Source organism: Ischnura elegans, chromosome 11 (genome assembly GCF_921293095.1).
Source record: "Ischnura elegans chromosome 11, ioIscEleg1.1, whole genome shotgun sequence".
Classification (NCBI taxonomy): Eukaryota; Metazoa; Arthropoda; class Insecta; order Odonata; family Coenagrionidae; genus Ischnura; species Ischnura elegans.
In genome coordinates, this window is record NC_060256.1 from 31,600,172 (window position 1) to 31,612,260 (window position 12,089).

Below are 12,089 nucleotides of genomic sequence, written 5' to 3' on the forward strand. Positions count from 1 at the left end.
TTGGCTTAAATAAGGATTATAATACCCTATCAAACGAAGGAAACTTTCCGACCACAGGCAATTTTAATGCATGATTATGAAGAGATGTTACCCTGAGCTCTGTGCCTCATACATGCATTGGTAATCTCAGACGATGTAAAACTCCTATATACTCTTATAGCGTCTAGGTCCCAGTGACATCACGTGGAGTGGCATCGCATGGGCGCCAATATTGCCTTTTTCAAATGAGGTTCAAATTGACCATTAACATTCATCTAAACTAGGATTTCTAAAACCAAATACATAATTTGTATGTTATGAATACACTAATGATGGGTAACGAATCGCAATCAATGCTTTTTGTTATCTTTGATGAAGGAAACTACCCTATTGAGAACCACTGAGTTAAACAACAGCTGATCCACTAAGCAATCACATTTTAACCTGAAATTTGAGTCTTTTTTTGTATCATATATAATCTTCAGAAGGATGTCGCCTCAAGTTTTGGAGTAATAGGGAAAGGGGGCAAAAACTGAAACTTGGTAAAACTGCGAATACGGTAAAAGAGAGAAATAAAGTCACATGAAGAGGAGACTTTGGACTACAGGTTGAGTCTCAGAACTTCACTTACAATTAGTACAGAATTCAAAGCCAAGGATGGCGAAGGGAGAGTAAAACTATTTCATCATTATTCAAAAGTTCACTGTAAAAATCATTGCACTTTTCTGCTTTGAATGTTTTGCAAATACTAGCTCTTAAAGCATATCCCTGACAAATGAACTTGAAACATTATTAATGTGATTGGGGACCTGTACTTTCAAAATAATACCTATCAAACCAGCATATTATGGTATTTCTGGAAAAATTTACTGCACATCCCTACTTGAGCATTGAAGTATTTGCACTGATATCTAAAACATTTTTGGTATTTATTAAATTTTCACCAAATAATCATTTACTTGTATTATTTTATTTCTATTTGTGTTGATGAATCTCTTGCAAGGCAGCTTATCAAAGAAATCACATGCTCTTATTCCCATTGCAAATTCACTTCGTATTTTAAAATATTGCTGAAAACATGATGGATAAGCCTTATAGTTTTTCGTAATCGTTTCCGTATAGCTACTGCTAAATACCTATAAATTAGTTATTCAGAATGGTTGGGAAAAAGGGTGAACTTGAAGCATTTGTATGAAATTAGAGAGAGTTCAATTGTGTTGGGTACTTTAGGTTAATCGTTGCTAGAAGTTTGTCAGATATTACAAAATTTTATAGCATCAATAGACTGTCCTGTTAGATGATATTTAAAATATTGCTTGGGCTTCTCTTCACTGGGTGATGTTTTCTAATGCTTTCATCTTTTCATTTGATCATTAAATGGAAAATAATTCAATGCCTTGAGGGAAACAACAGCCCATCGGTGGTAACTAATCTCAATTGTTTGGAATCTTTTGTTGGTTTGATTCAGAGTTATATCAGACACCTGTAACGCCTTAAAAATATACCACATCAACTTTTGGAATCAATGGCAGCATCAGAAAAAAGTACCCAATGAAAAGCTGAAGAAATATTTTTAAATATTATGGTAATCTGTTTGACACTTATGCACAATATCCCTTGTAATTTATAAGCATTCAATTTTAAAATGCTTTCAAATTTCAGCCAACCATTGAAAACTTAAAAAAGAGTTGGGTTGTGATGTTTTACCTAATTAACTTAGTTTCCTCAACATTTTGTTTCAATTTGTGTTAAGCATACCAGGGCCTCTAACTTTTATTCTGTTAACTTAAAATATTTCAAATTTTTGTACCATGAATTTTGTTGGGGCCGATCAAAGGTCTGCAAAATTGAACCATATTCCTTGTCAAATTTATTTTGAATATGTAGTAAAGTATAAATTTAAACTCAGAAGTTTGAGAAAGAACATGGTTTCTTGAACTAGATGTGAAAGTTATGAATCATCATTGACCATGGTAAAACATATATATTGTATGTAGAAACCAGCCCAGATAGCATGCTAAACTTGCTGCAAGCTTGCTGCAACCTTGTCATGACAAAGTTGCAAGTTTGCAGCAAGCTTGTCATGACAAGCCTGCAAGCTTGCGGCAAGCTTGAATCAAACCTCCTAGTTACGCTTTTTCAAACTTGCAGCAAACTTGTCGCAACAAACCTGCGGCAAACTTGTCGCATCAAACCTGCAGCAAACTTGTTGCATCAAACCTGCAGCAAGCTTGTCATGACAAGCCTGCAAGCTTGCGGCAAGCTTGAATCAAACCTCCTAGTTACGCTTTTTCAAACTTGCAGCAAACTTGTCGCATCAAACCTGCAGCAAACTTGTCACATCACACCTGCTGAAAACGTGTAGTGTCACACCTGCGACATACTAGGAAAACTAGTTCCACACCTACCATTTCTGTAGTGACACTTGCTGAGGAAAAACTGCCTTAAAATTTCTGCTAAATAAAATGCTCTCCTAAATAATGATCAATTTACAACAACAAAATTGAAAATTTTCTACTCTATCAATTGTTAGTCATTTTACATGCAAAAAATTTGGCTGCTAAATTTATTTAATAAAATGGGCAACAAATAAATGCTGAAGAGTTTATTTTTCTCATTAATTATGTACATGTTGAGGCAGCGGTGGACATACCAAAGATAGATGTCTAGTCATCTATAGTTAATCATTATTAATGAAGTGAGTGAATTACTTACAAACTGAATAGGAAACATCCCTGTCGATTTCTGTAACAATAAAGTCTGTTCATTGTCTGTCAGTTGGCTGTTCGCTCCCTGTTCCCTGACCAAGAGAGAACAGGCAGGCGACTGTTCGTAGAATGTAAATTGGAACGCCTTGTCTGTTCCTTGTCTGTGAGAAAAGGGTTACTTGTCTGTTCCCTCCCTGTTAAGAAAGCGGCATTCTCTGTTCCTTACCTGTTGGACCACAGACAATGAACAGGCAGGGGACTGTGCGCTGTCAGTTCATTGCCTGTTTTCTTCGGCTGTTAGTTCCCTGTACCTTGACCAAGAGAGAACAGGCAGGCGACTGTTCGTAGAATGTAAATTGGAACGCCTTGTCTGTTCCTTGTCTGTGAGAAGACTGTTATTTGTCTGTTCTCTCCCTATGCGCATACTTTGTTCCTTAACTGTTCGCTGTTGCTAAGTTGGGCATAATAGACAAGAGATAATTTATGTTAAAATAGAATTAAAAGTTGAAATTCATTTGAATGATTGTAAGAAAAACTTTTATTTTGCTTTTCCACATATTCCATTATAGTTATAAACATCTTGAATAGTTGTAGAAAAGCAAGCTTTGTCATCATTAACAGAACAACCACTACACCAACAAAATATTTCACATGCCTTCATCAAAGAAATATGTACTTCCTTAAATTAATACAACTCGGATTCTGCACTATGTCAACATAATACGTGTGATTTTAAAAGAGAAACACGCCTTTAAAGAATATTTTTGAACACGATGATTTCACTTCTCACAAACAAACCTACAAGAAAGACAGTCTTCTGACAATGTTTGTCGGTTCTTATTGGCGACGTAACGCACATACGCATAATACAAATACAATACAAATCTCAGTACTTGCTCAAAAACTTAAGAGACACAATAAATTATTAAATAAACACACTCAAGAACAAATATCACTTCACGACTTTCACTATCACTGAATGGATGCCCGAATTACTTAATTCGTCACTGTGGGCATTTAGCACAGGTTAAATAATACTCAAATAAATAACTGTTTTCTCCGCAACCAACAACTTCACCACAACACAGTCGACCATGTGCTCGTAAACTGTCAGGATAACGGTATCGGTTATTGGCGTCATTGTTTGCGTTTGCTATCTTCTATAGGTAGGTAGCAGCACCACGCTATCTTTCCGTCCTTGTTGAGAACCTGTTCACTAGCTGTTCACTGTTTTCTGTTCGTACCCTGTACCGTGAAACGGACAATGAACCGGCCCTTGCCTGTTGACTGTCCGTTCACTGTTGTCTGTTCGTTCCCAGTCCGCTGAAACCACAGAGTACATACTCTTTGGCTGAAACATACGGCCCCTGCCTGTAATTGGCGAAGTAAAGTATTTAACGTGCGTAAGCCGAGCGGATAGCTAATATAATTTGCGTGCTCACTTCAATAACCGTCATCCGTGGTTGATGGTAATCGTGATAATGAATTCAACCGTATATAATTACTGTTTAAGTAGATATGATAGTTTCTTTGGATTCAATCAAACTTCCTTGTACTCAATTAAATTTGGATTAATCCAAATTGTTGTCCAAATTCCGAAACTTGAAACAATTGTTCGTACGTTGTTCATAATGTGTTCTCAAAATCTCCAAAAGGTTCCAAACGACAGCGAACAGGCATTATTTTTACGTAAATCGATAGGGTGTTTAGTGTGTTTGTTCACTGTTGTCTGTTCATTCCCTGTTCGGTGAAACATACTACCAACCGGCCCCTGCCTGTTAAAAGCTTGTTCACTATTGTTCCCGAAATGCTTGTTTCCTGCCTGTTAAGGAACAAGCTGCAAACAGAGTACAAACTGTTGGTAGGCTGTTCGTAAGTTGTTCCTACTTGTGAGTGACCCGAGATTGTTCGTTGGCTGTTTATACCCTGTTCACTAATCTCGAACAGGCTATCAACAGACTTCAAACGGACAGCGAACAGGCATTGTTGTTTCAGAAATCGACAGGGATCTAAGATAGAAAAACTTAAAAAAATTTATGACCCCCTCGGCCACACATGGTAATAACTAAATTACAGAAATCTTCAAAATGTAAAAACATATTGCTCGAATTTTATCAAAACATTCACAAGTATGCTGATTGGCTTTGAGGATTTAAAATTAAAACTTCATTCTTTTGAATTCTTGTTAAGTTATGGGAGTACAAGGCTGTGCATGGAACTTACATGGTTACATACTTATAGATCGTTACTGATGAACTTATTAAGCAAAATTATTGTCTTCATCAGCCTGATCCTCGGTCTGTTTATCCTGCCAATCCCTGAAGAGAAAATAGTAATTACTCCATGTGAAATGATATATCATGTATCATTTGCTTAAATCAGGGAGGTAAATTGAGAAATTATTAACTAATATTCCAAAAAGAATAAGCAATCAGATTCAATAAATAATATGTCCATATTGTACCCCCACATTCTCATAATGGCGGTAAATGATTCAACTTCCATCAAATCGAATTAATGTGGCAGGGAAATGAGAAGCGACTACTTACCTTCTTATTTTCCTGACTTTAGCCTGGTTGAGCCAATTACTCAGACACCCTTTCAGCACCACATCTGATGCATCAGGGTAGACCCTTCTGCATACACCTATGAAATTATAAAAAACATACCTAATGCAGTATGTTAAAAATTCATTTCAACAATCCATTATTATAATAATCTTAGAATATCTTATTGGATGCACTCACGAAAAATAACAGGACACACTGAAGTGCTATAAAATGATTTCTTAACCGAATTCTTCTGAAGTTTGCCCGTAAGAGAATACAGCTCTGCTACATAGTCATTCTAAGACGACGCAACATATTTTGTAGAAGTGTTCATTCATTTCTTCTACCAACTGCTACCAAACATTGCATCTAGAGATAAAAAAGATCAGATCAATTAAGAGTTAACAGCTTATACAAGAATAACAAAAATCATGTTTATAGCCAGAAGAAAAATTCACCAAAAAAATTAACACAATTGTCATGGTTAGTATGCATATGTAGTATGTATGCACGTAAGTGCATATGAAATAACAAAAATCCAATCATACCATAATTGTTTAATATTTCATTGGACAATAATCCATACGCACTTCAAAATTATGTTGTACTTGAGTATTTTTATAGCACATTGAATTCCAAACACCGAGTGTCTGGCGAGCTCCAGATTTACATCAATTTTGAAACTTTCTTACAAAAACTTAATTGTTCTTTCATCAAACAATCATACATTTTTTGGATCAGGAAGGTAGCACACAAATTACCATTATTCACTTACCAACTTTGGCTCAAATGAGGTTTCTTCACTTATCCTACGGCAGAGTTTGATGAAATCCTCATCTGCTGTCAATGGCAATCAGCTGAAATACATCTCCTTCACAGCACAATCCTTTTGCTTTGGGTCATAAGCCAATAAAGCATCTACTTTCCTCTCCAAGTGAGAAAACCCAGGTGCCATTTCTTCCATCCACATGAGGAGCTGGCCATTCTTTAGTTTTAATTTACTGCAGCCTATAAATATGAAATTGTTATAAATACAATAATACCAATTGATTTGCTTATATTATACTACCTTAGCACACTTGGTACTTAATCATCATAAATCCTGCCTAAATGCTTATCAAACAGGTGCTAACCATAGATTTTAATACACCACTATTTTTTCTGTCAACAAACACGAGTAATTGATTACTTTACATCTCAAAAATTTTAAGAATTGCAATCTTATTGCACAGAAACAGCTTAGAAATGTGTTACTTATGCCCTTGAGTGCAACATGCCTGTTAAGAATGTACTGGCAGAAATGTACGATATATGCATGGGCATTTGTAAAAAAATTGAACTAAAGCATAAATCAATGCCTAAATTATAATGATAAGAGAGAGTACAACTGATGGCTATGTTTAGAACAGCCAATTAACTGCTATTATTCTTCGACATATTCCCAATAGTTATTCATTTTCAAGAAAAATCCTTTATAAACGAGTTTACTGAGGTTGAGACTAATACTATAACGTCATAAAGAACTGCTAACAAAGTGGATTCTACCGCGAGAACCCTGATATTTCAACTTAAACCGTCTGAATCGAGTCTTTTCACAATGCCAGCGAAAGCAAAGATCATGCTAAATTGTAATTACACTGAGAATAAAATAATGAATAATCTTAAATAATTATTGGATAGCAATTGGCGGTTCATTAATGATACATAGTATCGAATAGAAAAAAATGTTCCATTTACTCACATTTACATGGTTAACACAGCAGAGATGAGTAGATGCTGACAGAGGCAACTTCTTAAATCTCTTCGTGCCGTTAAAAGCCACTGTTTCCGAGCATTCAGCAATCTTCCAATCCCCTTTTGCCAGTATTCACTACGAAACACGGATTATTTTCTTCTTCCATAGCACACTTCAACGTAAATTTGCTTGTAAAACAAGAATTTACTTCACGGCTAAATTCACAATCAAAAATCACGGCAACCGTTAGGTCACGTGGTACATAAGACTGCCGCCGGGCGTTTTGGCGCGAGTTCAAAATACGATTTTTAATCCAAAATATTAAAATAAGTTCGTAATATAATGGGAAAAGTTTTTTACTTGAGTTTTTTTTATGAGTATGAAGATAATTATATCAAATAACATTATATTTTTATATTACTATAAATCTCATTAAGTATATATTATTAAAATCTTACAACCAAGCCAAATAGGCTGGAAAGAGGCATGAAAAATTCAACCTTGAGATGACAAGGAAAAGTCAAGCTTCACGTAAGCTAACATGCTATGTGTGGGTAGTAGCAGGTTTGATATGGCAAGTTTGCTGCAGGTGTGATATGGCAAGTTTGCTGCAAGTGTGATATGGTAAGTTTGCTGCAGGTTTGATATGGCAAGTTTGCTGCAAGTGTGATATGGCAAGTTTGCTGCAGGAATGATATGAAAAATCTGCTATGGGTGCAATATGGCATGTATTCTGCAGGTGTGATGTACAAGTCTACGGCTTGTATGTGTTCACATAACTTGTAAGCTTTATTCAAGCTTGTACATAGCTTTCATGCCAGAATAGGTTTGTCACAGCAAGTTTGCTGCAAACTTGCCACGACAAGGCTTGTCGTGACAAGCCAAGGACAAGCCTATGACAAGTTTGCTGCAAGCTTGCATGCTATCTGGGAGATTTATAGCATATTAGTGGACCATCAATTTTTACATGGACTACATATACATAACAGATTTTTAACGGTGATATTAGAGCATAATGAGAATTTTTTATGGTACCTGTGTCAGATTAGATACTGTGTATCAATCAAAAACTGAGTTTAAATAACCACATAAAATATTTATTTGGGCATGGTAATTTTAGAATTTTGTAATATTCATTAAAAATATACAGCAGCAAAATAAAAACTGTTATCATTACATTCAGTACCTGCTAAACTTTCTGATGTGCCAAAGCTAAAAAGAAATTTTAACTATCATTTTCAACTGTTTATGAGAGAATCATGATTTCTCATGATTTGTACAATTTGTCACGTGAAGAGATTTAACACATTCAGTGCGGAGTACGTCAATGGACATGGTCCAGTCCAAGCTGAGGTATGCCGCACGACAACTGACGTCCTCTGTCGGTCGGGTCCCTTTCTCCGCCTCCGTATGTGACTGATATCCACTTCCGAGTCTTCTGATCGTGTGTATGGCCTTCAGCAAGTTTCCCTCTTTCAAACCGTGTGCGCCGTTTGTATTTGAACGGAAGTTATGACGTGGAAACCTCCCTCATTTTTCTTTCTTATTTTAATGGCCGATTTTGACGACTTTAACCCTTAGGTGCACGCACCTGCAAGTATAGCACCAGTGCACGCTTGCGGCTTATTTGCCGCACTTTTACATTTTCGATTTTCCCTATTATACATTCAAATTTGAGGGTATTTTAATGTATTTGGGTAACTTTTAGTAAATAAAAGCACTTTAAACATTTTTTCCATTCATTTATAAACAAAAATACCGCATAATTATATGCAAATTTCTTGATAAATACTTAACTTATTTTCTAAAGGAATTGCAGACGATTATCTATACACTATCAAGTCAAAAAACACACACAAAAAAAGGAAATGGATATGCCAAAATGTTAATGCAATCATTAAAATTATAAAAATAACAAACTTTATAAAAAAATTAATTTTTTCATCCTTATTGACCATCACTGTCTTTGTAATGACATTCATGACATTTTTTGATGGAGGTGGAATAAAAAGCGAGCATAACTTATTTTTCGGTAACTAGTAAAGTGTAAATGACGCATTTTTACACCAATGTAATTCATATTTGAATATGAAGATGACATTTTTAAATTTCTACTTGTGGTTTGAGGTTGAGATAAATTTTACAAATAAAAATAATAGCAAAATAATAATGCAAATGCTCACAAAATAAACTACTTACATATATCATGATAGGACAAAAGTTTAGAAAGGTGTGAAAAACTCGCGCAGCTTCCCTGCAGAGGATGCGGATTCAGACCACAACCTAGTGCAGTTATGAAATGCAACATAAGATTCAAAAGATTAATGAAAGTTAGGAAGGCAAAGAAAAGGAATGCGGAAGCTTTGAAGGGGAGTACCAGAAGAGAATATCAGGAACTTGTGGCCCCGGAGATTGAAAGTACACAGACTGTTGAGGAAGGTGGGATAATGTAAAAACTGGAATAAAGAAAGCGGCTGAGAAGTCAATTAGCTACGTTGACTGTAAAAGGATAAAGAAGTCGTGGATAACAGAGGAAATAATTAAAGAAATAGAGGAGAGGAGAAAGTGGAAGAACATGGACACAGAGCAGGGCAAAAGAATGTTTGCAAATATCAGCAAAATTAATAATAGATTACCGCGTGAAACTAAGAGGGCTAGGGACGCTTGGTGGAAAAGAGTGTCAGGAAATGGAAAAGTTTCAAAAGGAAGGAGAGGTAGGTGCATTGTATGCCAAAATTTAGTCGCTATCGGGTGGCAAAAGAGGGCAAGCAATGTCTAAAGTTAAGGCTAAATGTGGAAGGATGCTAACCGAGTGAGAAGAGGTTCAGAGTAGATGGAAGGAATACCTGCGATAAATCCACAGAGAAAAAATCATTCACCTTGACCAGGATTAGAACCAGGATGCCCCAATTTCCACTCAGGTGCTTTAGCTGGCTAAGCTACCGAGGCATCATTCCTCCCTGTGGATATTTAAGAACATTACTGGAGAAGGTGGAATAGACTGCTGAGCATGTGATGCCACAAGCAGTCCAAATCGTGTGCTCATCAGCTGTTGATTAGCCAGTCAGCAAGGAGGCTTCAGGCTCAAGTGGATGCATTACATGAGAGTTGGGAGGAGTATGGGATGAGGATTAATCACAAGAAGACCAAGATTATTCGCTTTTGTAAAGCATCATGAGCAAGGAATGTGAGATAAAGATAAAGGTGAGTGGGGAAAAGCTTTAACACGTAGTGCAACTCAAGTACCCTATATGTCTGAATATAGTCCCCCTTTTTTACCAAAAATGCCTGTGGTAAAAGTAAAGGGGGGGACTATATTCAAACGCATTTATTTAACTTTTCCCAAAACTGAAGCCTCAAAATTAGGGGGGTGGACTATATTCAGAGGGGGACTATATTCAGAGAAATACGGTATTTAGCCAGCACATTAGAGGAAAACGAATTCAGAAGAAACAACATTCGGAAGAGAATTGCACTAACAGGAGGCGTTCATGAACCGGAAGGAGCTTATAAGAGGATCATTATGTGAGAGTTAAAAGAAAAGGTTAGTGAAGAGTCTGATATGGAGTGTAGTGCTTTACAGTGAGGAAACTTGGACACACAGGAAGGAGCACAAGAAAAGACTGTAAGTCTTTGAGATATGACTGTGGCGAAGAATGGAGAAGGTGAGGTGGACGGAAACGAAGAGAATGAGGAAGTGCTGGACATGGTGGGTGAGGAGAGGCAGCTTCTTGATGAGATTATTGAGAACGAAGGAGGCAGAAGGTAAGGATGGAGGGAGTACTTAACGGGGAAGGGATGTTGAAAACACTGTTAGAGGGTACAATGTTAGGTAAATGCGAGAGAGAAAAGGAAAAGAATAGGATTTGTAGATAGAATGAAAGGGAGTAGACCTTATTGTGAATTTAAGAAGGAAGTGCTTGATGGAAAGGGAGGCTCCCAAAATTCTTCTTAAGTACTCCATGGAGACCTAACTTAATTGGTAGAATAATTTATTATTATAATACGGGAAAAAGGTAGCCCTCACTATGGTATCACACTTAAAACACTACAGGGGGTTTCAATTAGAGATGGATCGAATAGCAGGTTTCTCGAACTTGAATATCTCGAAGTTCAAATACTTCAATTACTAGAATTGTGCAAAACATTAAATGTACGTTTTTCTTCTATTTCACTTGATGAATGTATAAAAAAAAAGGTATATACAGTGGAAACCCGATCTATCGTTCCCGCATTCATCGCTAGCCATTCCTGGTCCCAAATAAAGTTCCAATGAGACAATTTAGTTTTCTCTCGCATCTGTCGTTCCCTAAAGTATCATTTTCCCACATTGATTGTTTAAAGATCCCGGTTCCAAAGTAAAATTTTCCCGCATCCATCGTTTAATGGAAGTGAGACGAAGTGTTTACAATGTGTTATTTGTGGCTAATGACGACAGACACATAGTTTGAATCTTCCCTTGAAGCTTGAAATACCTTAGGGAGAAGCTGAGTGCGGTGGGATAGTAACATTAGCGCATTTCCTAAGATCCGCTATCCCCCTCCATTTAGCAATCGCCTCCCCCCCTAGATGCATACCTCTTCTCCGAAATCAAACAAAAGGTCCCAGCTTGTGCAGGGATCGTATTACGAAGAACTTATCTTCAAAAGAAAATATCAAGTTACATGAGAATAAAAGAAACCTTTTTCATGCCACCCCTTCCTTGTACGCTGACCTTTTTCAGCTTACCTACTTCCAAGTTCCTTGTTTCTGGAGGTCAAGTGCTGCATGAGTCACCTATTTGCCCAAAAGTTGTCTAACAATGACTTTTGGCAATTGGTATTATACTTTCATTAGATTGAAATATTAGTAATCTGCACTTCATTTAAAAAAATGATACCAAACACGATATATACACTAGCTGTATCTATAATACTGCTCTACTGATGAGATGCTAAAAACTGCTCTGGAAGAGTCAGAATAAACTTACAGCAAGAGTTCTTACAATTTTTTACCTCTCTAATGAAAACCCAACCATTATTTTTTTTACTCACCAGGGATAATAAACTTCCCAGCGAGATTCAGAATGTTGCTGAAAGTGTGAAGAAGGTCAACATCAGCCAGCAGGTTTCACTGAAT

At 36.6% G+C, this 12,089-nt stretch overlaps 1 long non-coding RNA gene across 1 annotated transcript; it reads right to left on the minus strand.

Annotated features, from left to right (window-relative positions):
* Window positions 1-5,587: 5,587 nt before the first annotated feature.
* On the minus strand, window positions 5,588-7,323 carry LOC124168401. Its single transcript, XR_006866927.1, has 3 exons — window positions 6,978-7,323; window positions 6,012-6,244; window positions 5,588-5,605 (listed from the first exon to the last, which is right to left on the minus strand). It is a non-coding gene; the product is annotated as an uncharacterized LOC124168401 (long non-coding RNA).
* Window positions 7,324-12,089: the final 4,766 nt, after the last annotated feature.